The 12,620-nt window shown below is 40.2% G+C and overlaps 1 protein-coding gene across 4 annotated transcripts in view; it reads left to right on the top strand.

The window, feature by feature from the left end:
* LOC118273190 (LIM domain transcription factor LMO4) overlaps positions 1-12,121 on the top strand; it is a 147,212-nt gene extending 135,091 nt beyond the window's left edge. For all 4 annotated transcript variants that reach the window (XM_050698006.1, XM_050698013.1, XM_050698005.1 and 1 more), the window contains exon 5: positions 9,733-12,121. The gene's annotated coding sequence lies outside the window, so the exon portion shown is untranslated. The remainder of the gene's footprint in view (positions 1-9,732) is intronic.
* The last annotated feature ends 499 nt before the right edge of the window (positions 12,122-12,620 follow it).

Here is a 12,620-nt window from a genome sequence, read left to right as displayed (position 1 = left end):
AGAATTTATAAGGACATCTCTTTGTTGTCCCGGCGGGAGTTTTTGCAGCTGGCCCAGTCGGGGCTGCATTGTGCAATGGTTAAAAAGACGTCGGTTTTATCCTAACCCCCAAGCATTCGGCACAATAAACACGGGTTGTACATTATGCGCCCGTTCACCAACTTACGACGCGAGAACGAGCCTTTTAGTTTGAAGTGAGACGTTTAAAATTTTCATGGTCAGGTCATGGAGCACGTGTAATATGGTTATACCGCGAGGAAATTCAGCGGAACACGCTAACATGTGGCGCATTCAACTCGAAGACGCGTCGTAAACCGCCTTTACGCCTCTCAGCGAGAGCTCCTCAAAACTTTTCATATTCGCCGACCGTAAAACAAGCCAAAAAATACGACCGACGAAAACATTGTAAATAGTAGCGGGTTATCGACAGCGCTGCTCTACCTACTCGGGGCGAAATTAGTTTTTAAAACATAGTTTTAACTACGCTTGTTGCACCCGAAATTAGTGGCATACCCTGGTTTACTGTTTTTTAAATATCCTCTCTGTTCTCGGGATAAATAAATTTTCACTTCGCTGGCTCTCAAGTATCTCTAAAAACTACCTGAGTCTGGTAGAATTAATAGGCGTGCGCCACTAATCACCAGAATATACAGCTTGCATTATCAGTGGACACACACACAGGGCCGGCACGCACACAGCGGCGCTGCTGGCTCGCAGACGGGGTGGTGTAGTGCGCCACACTACGAGGGGCACACATTCAATTTGCTATTTATCCGGGAATGGATCTAAGTCATTACTTAGCTGAGCGAGAGAGATGAGAACGGGATGCACTGGAAATTACACGGCGAGCCAGTGTTCACAGCCAGTACTGCTATGCGTGCCTTCGTTTACTACACAATATGTACCCATCGCATTTGCCAAATGTGCACGGTACGACTAAATTTACGCAGTTAAATCCCGTACTCGGAAGGACTATAATTGATACTGCTTACACGCGAATTAATCAACTCTTGTTATGGGAATGCACATGGACAGTGATTACGAAGAATCGGTTTAGGAACAGCATTTATTTTAAAGAGAAATAAACAAATGAAGTACGTTTTCTGAACACAACGCAACTTCATCTCTGATAAAGCCGGACCGGAATCTACGGACTACCTAACAGGTTACCGGGGCTCCGGCTCGCAGCAGGAGAAGGAACGAACGGGTTAATTTTTAGTCAGTAAGAGTCTGACACTCCCTCTCGCCTCGCCTAAGGCGAAAGAAGTCATTTGATGATTTCCCCTCCTTAAAAAAAACTCTGATAAAAAACAAAACATAGCGAAAGTTTTAAAAACTTTCTAATCATCAAAAATCTTGAGAAAACTTGACTTAGTTTTGTAACCCTGAACACCTGTAAGGTAGTACAGAACTTGAGCACTAGACTCCAGCACGCAATTTTCACGCAATAAGTGCTGGCCTTTTTGCACCTTGAGTGCTATGTTTTTTTTTATTGTCATATCAATCTTTATGTTTATTGTTTTAAATGGTGCAAATAAACTGTTTTTCTTTCTTTCTTTCTCAATTTTCTCGTCAAGCTAATTTCACATTAGGGAAAGTTCCCAAGTGCCAAGTGTAGGGCGCCGGCGATCCGGTCGGCGCTGGCGTTCGGCGCCCTCAATCACAGGAAGTGCGCCATCTCATTGCGGAAGTGGTATCTCTTGTTGTCTCCCTCGCACCGGCACCGGCACTGTTTTCTGTTTTGTAAACTTGTGCCGTTAATGGACGGCCTCTGCTTGATATGCCGCGATCGAATGCATTTCGCTTGATGAAAAACTGAGATTTTTTCGGTTGATATTTTTTTTTGACACGTGTGTTGGTGATTTTATATATTGGGTACTATATTTTTAATAAATAAAGAATTAGGTTTATTTGTTTACATGTCAAATCCATCGATAAAATCATCTTAAATGTAGAATTATCCCATAAAAAATTACAATTTAAGTATCATCACGCCCCATACTCATTATTGACCCAATATACACTTGTCTTATAAAAAAAACTGACGTGAAACAAAAGGCTTACACTTTGCCTACCCCTTTGTACAATTAAAGGCGTAATATCTAATATGTTTCACAGTTAACTAAAACGTAATCAAATAGAACAACCAAACAGACAATTTGTCTATTTTTATTTTCCCCTTAAACGCTTTCATTGACTGGCAGGACGGGTCTGGCTTGATTAATTCTTATCAGGGGACCCTACGTCACGGGATCCGGGATCCGGGATCCAGTTCCCGGGGTGTTTACTCACACCACTAGCCTTCATACAATAATTTACACACACTATACAAGTTACACGTTAATTTAAAAACTATTATTTTGTTTTATTTAAACTTCATGTTTAAAATTATGCCTACATTTTGTGACTTATTTAAATTCTGATAGCATTCTCTTATGGTGTTTAAAATGATGTTGCGTTCTCAAAAACTGCTGAACCGAGTGTAATGAAACTTCACAGATGCATAGATGTAGAATATAGACGATAAAGAAAACTTTGGCGGAAATGTCATTAATACAGTAATGATAGTAAACTAATTAAAACAAGAAATAAGAACAGTTAATAATATAAATTACGTATTTGCATTTAATAATCAAGCTCTTGTAGAACGATTACGAGAGAATTAATTATTATAAATTATAACCTATATGTTTAATTGAAGAAATTAATTAAAGATTGAGTTATTGCACGCTACGTCTCACTTCCTTCTTAATGAAAAAAAAAATGATAAATAGCAATCAGGTAACTTTATTGGAGGAAGGGGTAAACAGAAATATAATATAAGAATAATCACATAGGACAAAAATTGCCTCTGTCTACCCTTCCAAGAATAAACAAGCGTGATGCTACGTGTATAATAGAATTGTATTGTCAGTACGAGATATTTCATTTGTTACGAGAATGTACGTCCCACTAATAAATTAATTGTAAACTTTATTTCCCACATTTCTTACTCATTTCATAAAAGATTTCTCTATCTCAACGAACATCTGAGATTAAATTCTCCAATTATAAAACAACATTCTTTTCCTGCAATATATTTAATTACCTCTATATGTGCGGTAGAAGTGCAAAATAATCTTCTTTCGTACATATAGCAATTAATTTTAGCTAAAAATAAAATATATTTTAAAGGTAAGTTTTCACCGTTGAGTTGTGCACTGATAAGGGCGCCCGATTAAAATGAATCACAACGATGCTGCTAATTGGGCTGGCCTGCCGGCTCATCCAATTAGCCGGGACTTAGAAACCCGTGCCCGCAGGCCGCCGGGACCGCCGCACCCCCGCTCTAATCTACCCTGTCTGTTCCACTAATATGAACCGTCACAACCGTATACACACTGACTTACTTGTGAGAAACAATTGCAGCTACTGCTAATACAGATTCTATTACCGTACCTACATATTCTGTTGTGTTCTCATCATTTACACCTGCCCGTCTCCTCTCTCCCATTAGATGTCCTTCCATGATTTTTGAACATCATTCTCAATGTTCCTCTCCTCAGCGTGAGTGCTAAGCAATTTATGTGTATATTTCGGAATGTTGATGAAAACTCAGTTGTTTAGGCGAGGCGCGGTAACGACTCCTTTCAAGACTTCGCGACGCCTTTAATGACATCGAAGTCGGTGAGGCCGGGTTCGCGTGCGCAGTTCTTGTTATTTCTTTATTACAAAGGAGTGCCTCATTAATTTGGCAGCCCCTCAGGGTTGAGAGAGTCGCGAACCCTTGACCTCGTTCGCGAGAGCCCGCGACACTGAACCGTTCCCAAATTGAAAAGCTTACGCACCTAGCGATACATAATTAACGATCCTCATTACTGGGTAACAGACACCGCGTGCTAACTCGCGCCCGCTGCCGCCGCCCGCGCCGCCCCAGCCCGCACTGCGACCGGCGCCCGCACGGACCGGGAGCAGCCGCGCTCTCGCAACGGGAAACGACATAAAAGTCAAACTTAGATCATTCCAGAGCCAGACATAATTCCTTGACTCATCGTTCCAGCTAGACAGTTTCTATTATCCTTAATAGCATCCGTAAGAGTTTTAAAATGGCTTCAATAGTGAAACTTGTTCTCAGGAAGTGTTCGCAGGCCACGCAGAGCACCGTATCGAAGAAGTTCGATATTGAATGTCGCGTTTTATTGGATAAATTGAACGGCAAAGCAGAAAGGCGGAAAATTCTTAATTTGTTGTTATAATGTCGGAGGAGTGACGCTGAGACGCGCGGCGTCGCCCCGAGCCGGAGTTAATTTGGAGGAGGGCCGGGGACCGCATGTAAAGAGGCTAATGAACACGGCGGCCGCCGGCGGGGCAGCGTGTCCGCGGACTCGTGCATTTTTAATGGCGCACGCTAGCACACTCACTATTAATATTTACCGAACACGTCAAGAGGGTGCACTTTACCTTTTAGTTAACTAGCGTCCGGCCGTTCATTAAATTTTCACGCGCGTCAGTTTCGGGCGAATTTTCCGCGGCGCTGACCGGCCGGCGCTGCCGATAACGAGGCGGACCACGCTCGTTACAACCAGCTCCGCTCGCCCCGCTCCACTCCGCTCGCAGGCCGCTCGCAAACCCAAATTTTATTAATAATAAACTGTAACTGAAACGCGGCTTTGAAGTAAGAGAGCGACTCGAACGCTCGTTATCGGGAATTATGCGAAATCCTTTGACGTATACACTTATTTCTTTAAAGTTTACGTAAGAATCTACTACATTATTGTAACTTTACGAGTTCTTAGTAATATATCCAGTATAAGTCAAATTTCGCTTTGAACGTAAAACTTTTTGGAAAATTGATTTCATGAGTATCTAAGTAAGTAACAAATAGGTTACCGATACTCGGGTGTAATTATGATACTAAACGTGTTGTGATCGTTAATGAGTTGTTTGCGGGAAGCTCGGGGAAGTTGTGGCGAAGGATTAAATACGATGATTTGATGAAGTCGTCAGATGTCGCGACAGGCGCTGACGGCAGACGAGAGCTTATCGCTAAGACGTGAATGATGATTAATGTGCGGTCATCGAGCCGACAGATGCGACGAACGTAGTAAGCGTGGCACGCGCTACGCCGCGTAGTAGTCCGGCTACGAAATAAAACGTTACGAGAAATCCGTGAAAAATTATATTAACTTTATTTAATTTATTTAAAAGTTTTCGTAAAATTACACATGTACGATAATAAAATTTAATTTTGGTAAAAACAACAGATAAGATCAGATAAGATTATCAGTTGTTTGTTCAAAAAATATACAAGCAAAAATAATCTAAGTATGCAATCGGTGTAATATCGCAGTGTTTAACTCATTATCGGTAGGGCAACACTTTAGTGGCGTAGTGTGCGCCTTACCTGTGCGTGCTTGGCGTGCATGAATAAGCAATGAGCGCCGGCGCACGCTACGCGACAAACGGCCGCGGCGCACGCGACGCCCCCGCCCGCCCTAATTTATTGCCGCCCGCCCAACCAAATGCTTCACTATCACTCTTATATCTGCCTCGCCATATCTTTAGCGCTTCTCTTACTGTTTATAGCACTCGCGTAATAAATGAAATTACTTGCTACGGCCTGTTTGAGTTGATGTTACATACATCTTTTATGAAAGAGAAGTGTTTTTATTAATAAGTTCACTTTAATGTTACTTTGAAGTTATGAACCGACATATTCATTGTAATCAGATCCTTGTGTTGTAGAAAAAAGAGTTCAATTTAACATCTGTGACCTTAAAGGCAGAGCATCATATCATCCATTATTGCAGCGAAAAAGGAAAACTTTATAAAGGACATCCCCGCCAGTCCATAGGTCTGTTAAAGTTTCGCCCGCGCTGCAATTATTTCTCAGACGAAAACTTTTGATGCTTCACTCAAAATTAAATATTAAAATTAATCGTATGAATTTATGAGTTCGAATTGTTTATAACGATAGAAAGTAGTCAATTCTTGAGTCTTTAATTATTTAAGTCTTTAGCTTAATGAACTTTAGATCGTCTAATCACTTGAAAATTCAAATTCAAAACACACATGGCTCAGACAATAAATCAGTTCGTAAAGACAAGCCTGCTTCCAATAGCCTACACCGAGCATATCGTACGACAAACTGTTTGCAGACCGCTCGAAGCTCCGCCGCCTACAACTATTAAATTATTTAGGCCCAGTCTTGCATTGTCTCGCGAAAGTCCGTCGGTGCCGATTGTCGGCCGGATCGGGCCCGTCCCCAATATAAACAGTCGTTAGTGTTGTTACAATCGAATAGGAATGTTCCGAATGTGCGAGTATCGGTCGCTAGGAATCGTTTTGTATTGAGTTAGTGCCCGCACGCGTCCCCGTGTTTGCTCTAGTAGTTAATGGAATGCCGATGGACCATTGTGAACGTAGAACCGTTTTCTATTCAATGGCCGATATTAAATTGAACGCACATACCCAACTTCCTTAACGGCATGCCTGTAATAACCGAAATTTGTATTGAAAGGGAGTCTATTGTTTACTCAAGTACTTAAACGTATGTTCGGCGAAATCAATGCAAATGTATTGTGTGCTATGGCGTATGTGTAGACAATATATTGGACTACAGATATAACGATTATAAATCCGAATTTTCCTCAATCTTACGGAAATATTGTAGATTTATTACAAAAGTTATTAGTACCATATAAGTGGCCCAATCCCACTTTGTCTAACATAGCAATCAAACTCAATAACAAATCAAACGACCACAACTTAGAATCTACATTTACTTACAATATAAATCGCTTGAAAATCCTTACTTTGTAAGCTTAAAATAACGCTCAGTGTGGACTTAATAAAAGCGGTCTATTCTTGAGCAATATCGTATATCGGTGATTACGGTGCAACCGGCGGGGTCACGCGACCTTCTGACCCGGGCCACCGCGTCCCTGACCTTTGCAGGGCTGCCAACACAAAGTGACTCACGAAACTATTTTTGGCAAGTTTTTCGACAACCCTGTTCTATGTTTGGCACGTTGTGGTAAATAACTTAATGGACATTACGTTCTAATCAAATTAAGATGGCGATGAATGTTTGTGAATTTTTTAACGAGTCTGAAAGGATTTACGGTTGAGGTTTTAGTTATAAATACTTATGTTCAGATTTTGTCTATTAAATCAGCTTCAAGTGGATGAATGTAGTGTTCATTATTTCTTTAAATTAGTTATTACTTTTATTGACCGGAGAATAAAGTTATGAATTATATTATTATTGTATTAAGGACTCTTTGAAAGAAAACACCCTTTTTCATTTACACCAGTAATGGTGTATCAAATCTGTTAATCTATTAAGTAAAAGGTTCAATGTATTTTCATACAATAAAACTGCTAAAAGTATACGCTATTAGATAATCGATTTTAAGACCCTTAACATACAACATCAATTAGGAAACCGATAGAAACCTTGCAATGAATATTGATTACAAGTGACCCCCTGGGGCACAGACCTCAGTGAGGGGTCAGAGGTCCACTACTGGCCCTCCACTGCCCTTCGCGACTTCCCGTCTAGCACGTGATGAAGCCAGGAAATGTAACTAAAATTAAAAGCGAAGGAAAGTCTTTAAAAAGAATCTGTATTTGGATTTGGTCGTGTTGTTGAATTGAAACTACAGGTTGTACAGTCTGAAGAATTTTGGACCTATTGTATAGTTTTGACTGTCATATGTACGTCGATTATAGGATTTTAGGAGAAGAATAGAAGGATTTCTAAGTAGAAATGCCTATACAGGTGATAAAGTAAACGCAATGATAGGTGCTTGTAGCATTTAAGTTAATGAGACATAATCCAATAATAAATCAACTTAACAAAATACATTGACGACTTAATTAATAAAATACAACACATACTTGAGTCATAAGAGCTGATGTAATGCGAAATTGAATAGCTCAATAGCACTAGAACACAAGAGCACCACCATAACACGGCACTGGATCGCCTCCACAAATATTATGCATGTTTAATTAACGCCATTCCTAATTCATAATCCGACAGTGATAAATTAGACAGCTCCGTCCGCCCGTAATTAGGTACGCAATTATCGCAGCCCGTTTGAATTCATTAATGTTGAAAGTACCAACGGTAGGTGAACGTGATTTATTAGTCACCTCAGTCTTGATAGCAATTAATATCGCGTTACAATCGCCCCCTATCACCGCGGTATCCTCGATTTTTAACACGAACGAGCCGCCGCGTGAAATAATTAATCAGCTACACAAGATCCTCATATTGCCCCCCTCTACATCGTCCCATTATTAGGCAATAAGCGTGTTTTCCGCGGCCACCGGGCGCACGTAATTGGAAACCCTATACGGCTATTTAATTTACCTAGCCGCCTGAGCCGCAGCACCTGGCTCGATGGCGAAACAATTGCCGAGCGCCTAATTATATTTTAATCGCAACATGCCCCCCGCGCGGCCTGCTGCGGGCGCGGGCGGGGCGGGGGGTCACAACACACACCACTAATTCATTTGTGCGGCGAGGCTCGACCAGCGCGCCTGCCGCCTGCCGCCCGGCGCCCGGCGCCCCACGCCTCCAGACCCTGTTTATTCTCATAGGAGAGTTTAGGTCTCCTAAAGCAATACCGACGCTTAAACATATTAACCAAAGCGTTTACGTGAAGGGTTTAATTATGCACTTTACGTTCTTGGGTACAATGGCGTCAAGTTAATTAAGTTCTGCTTGTTTAAAGACTTGACGTGAGTAGATTGTTGCTTTTGGATAAATTTAATTTATGCATTAAAATTCGTCTTTTTGAGCGAGCTTATAATGGATGTTTGGGGCGCTGTAGAACTTGCGCTGAGTTGATCAAGTGCAATAAATATTAAAGTTACAATATCATTGTTAGAACACTCCGTGTACGAGGCTCCGGAGCAGCTGTTGCCTTCGACTACGGACTATGCCAATTGTGTAGAGGCTTTTGTACGCCGTATTAACTATGAAACTATTATAACAATACACGTCAAACAAGCGAGCTACAAATCAATTCCCGTATCAGAATTTCGTGACAACGTATTAAATGTAACAAGATGGTTACACATGTTACTGAAGCAAGTCGTTAGAACAACAGCAGTGGAGGTCCGGACGCCTCGTGCATTGTGTAAGTAATCAATTTCGCAGCGATATGAGTGAAAAATGGAGGCGAGCGGCCTGCACCGGCGTCCTGATAAATAGCCACTAAATGCTTTACTTACAATTACTTTAAGAAATATTGGCAGACGTGAGAAACTAAATACAATACTTACATCGATTGGAAACTGTACGACTATTATTTAGAAATGAAATAAACGTTCCAATATACGGCACTTTACAATAAATTAATAAGAATCTTGGATCCATGGGTAATTTCCCGAAGTGAATAACTTTGAAACTTCCCGGAAAGTTACTAGGTGTCGGACGTGTGATGCGATTTAGTACTGCTCCTGCGCCCAATCTGCATTAGTATGAAAGCTTCCTTGAAGAGGCGGCGCGGGGTGCGGGGCGCGGGCCGAGGGCGATGCTGCGCATTGGCCATTAGCGTGATTACAGAGCCCCTCCATCCACGAATTCTTTAGGCCTCTCATCTCATAATACTACATATTTCATTATTTATGTATACTCTGTTTTTACTCCAATCTCTCAGAGATTACACGCACAATCAACCTAATTTAGCTGAAGTTTACGTTTTGAGATGTTTTAAATTGAAATTATGATTGTTTCAGATGATGTCGTGTTCGTTCTTGAGTGCGGCGGGTATGGCTCCGGAGAGTTCAGGCGCAGCGTGCTGGACTCCGCCGTCGATGTCGTGTCTGCCGGGCATGGAGGGCCCATCGAGTATGATGCCGCCGTACGTCCGCCCGCCCAGCTTGCTGAGCCTGCCGTGCATGCCCGCGCCGCCCACGTTCGCGCCGGCCGCAGCGGGCGCTCCGGGCCCCTCGCACGAGCCAGCCCTCGACCTGACGAAGCCGTCGTCATCCCTCAAGTGTCATCTCCCGTCTCCGGCCAGCGACGGCGAGACAGAGTGACAGTGTTGTGCCACAGACGATTTATTGAACTTGCGACATGATAAAATTATTACTGGCAGCGCGGACGTCAGTAACAATTTAACCATTGTCAGTGAACTGTTAAGTTATACGTTAGTACCTACTACATATTTAATTTCGGTTGTGAAAATGGCAATTTATATAACTTTAACTTGCTATATGTAAATTTCCATTAAATTACTGATACTTAAGAGTTGAACAGAACGAAATGTGTTAAACACAACGGTGTTGTTTCTATTTTAAATTAAAGTGATAATGGATTGTGGACGTGGAAAGATCAAGCATATCTTAATGTTAAAAAACTATTGTTTTTCAATCACTTTTTGATTTTTACGTTTTTAATTAATTTATCGAACAAATTGTCAATGCGACTGCGTTATATTGTGAATACTGTTACGTTCGCGGTTCGCATTGTCTATCGAAACAACAAAGAACATGCATTTTATCCAATAACTTTAATATAACGAACAATTAAAACGTTAACTCGAGAATACTTCATACCATTTGATGTTAGTAACAAAAATAGGAGAAGCGAATAAGGGGGCAATATGTAGTAAAACTTTAAATGTAAACTACAATCTATTCAAATCCAGATCTTCCAATAACTTTTATATTTCATTAACTCAATGTGAATCAAATGCCTAGAAACCATAACTTAGCCCATAACTTGTAATCTTGTGAACCATTGTCGAATCTTGCCAGAGAAATGTACTTTTAACTATAATTTTAGATACCTACTGCTACAATACATACATAGATACTTATATATCGCAATAACTGTGTTTCTTGCACATGTATTCTGTGATTTGCAAACTTGCTGTGTAAATAGTTCTCTCGACTTTTGTTATTTCTTTATAAACGAGCTGTAAATCAAATGTCTCGTTATTTACGTTTATATTGTAAATATTAGTATAAACATTATAGATATAAGTAGACACATCTTGTACCTAAGCGCAAGGGCCTACTAGGCAATTTTTCCAACGTCGAAAGTCCGATTCGTGATACCGAAGTAAAATTTTGTTCAGCTTAAATGTAATGGGCAGTAAAAATCCCATTGCCACATTGCTTTTATATTACGAATCGGAAAACTTTCTTCGTCAGAAATTGTCTAACGTTTTTGGCGCTGAACTTCTTAGCAATAATTTTGATGCCAACATCTTCGAAGTTTAAAATTCAAGTTACTAACGGTCTCTGTATATATTGATCTACGTTTTACCAGTTGTTCGAATCGATATTTAAATGTATACAGTTATTGTATATAAATACCCTTAAACGCTAACATTCCTTTATATGTGTACCTAAGAGTTAAATGTTGCATCTCATATTGACGGAATAAACCAATGAAAATACTTAATAAATGTATGCCATAACCGTTTTTGTATTTTCAATAAGAACCCTTTGCAAAGACTTCAATGAAAATAGTAAAAAGGTATGAATTATGTCATTCTAAATATGTTATACTGTATAAATCAAACATTGGTTTATCTCGTCATAAAGTAACTCCGTATATAACTATAGAATATCTGTTCCATAGTTTACGCTCGCTGTTCATTCAGTCTAGTATATTTATTCTTTAATATCAAGGACATTAGTGAAATTCGTCGGTCGTAAAATAATTTCCTTTTATTCGGAATCATTAGAACATAATAAATATGTGGTTAGATAATGAAACTGATGGTGGCCGGCATACAATATAATGTTAGCGTTTAGTGAATCTTGCCATCTAAAGATATGTTTAATTTACGGGAATTGCCACAGGTTTTGTGTTTTAAAATACATAATAGAATAATAAATAAATCCTGTATAATATTTATAAACACGGAAACATCAAGAAATATATCTTGTATAACTAATAAACTATCAGATTCCAAATTCATTACGAAATTTTTCTTCATTAACACCTGGTGGACTTAAAGCTACGCCAACGCCATCTCTGAATTGAAACCCGAAGCCTGTGGTAGTTTGTTTGAGCGACAGTTATGGTGTTACCAGTACACAAAGAAAGAACATACATACCTAGCCTAAGAGAGCCGGTGACAGGAGGAGAAAATAAAAATTTTGTAAATTATTTACGTTGTTTTCATTCCCTATACCTTATCCTCTATTAATCTAAAAATCTTTACATTGGCTTAATGAAATGTGAAGATAATTAATATATAGGTCCAATCCTAGTAAAAACTATACTGCACTGTTGGCACGGTAGGCAACCAGCTGCCGCGCAACGTGTAGCGGGTTCGAATCCCGCACGGAGCTACTCTTTGTGTGATCCACAAACAGTTTTCTTGGGTCTGGGCGTTACCCACGACACACGAGAAACTCCTCAAGCGGGCCAACGTCTTTTTTAAAGTGTTTATGATTAACCCCAAACCGGTGAGCAGAAGCACTAAGCACTACTACCTACTGTAAAAAAACTAGAGATCGTATATACCAGACCGAAAATAATAAACCTCAATGAACGACCTCCAAACTACGAGCAGTTGCCGATTCCAGCCAATTATATGAATTCCATCCCGCACTACAAAAATATAAAATAATGAACAGAAGACACATTCTCATCACCATAACAA

Source organism: Spodoptera frugiperda, chromosome 1 (genome assembly GCF_023101765.2).
Source record: "Spodoptera frugiperda isolate SF20-4 chromosome 1, AGI-APGP_CSIRO_Sfru_2.0, whole genome shotgun sequence".
NCBI classification, from domain to species: Eukaryota; Metazoa; Arthropoda; class Insecta; order Lepidoptera; family Noctuidae; genus Spodoptera; species Spodoptera frugiperda.
Note: the sequence above shows the minus strand (reverse complement) of the source record. Positions and strands in the feature narration are given on the sequence as shown.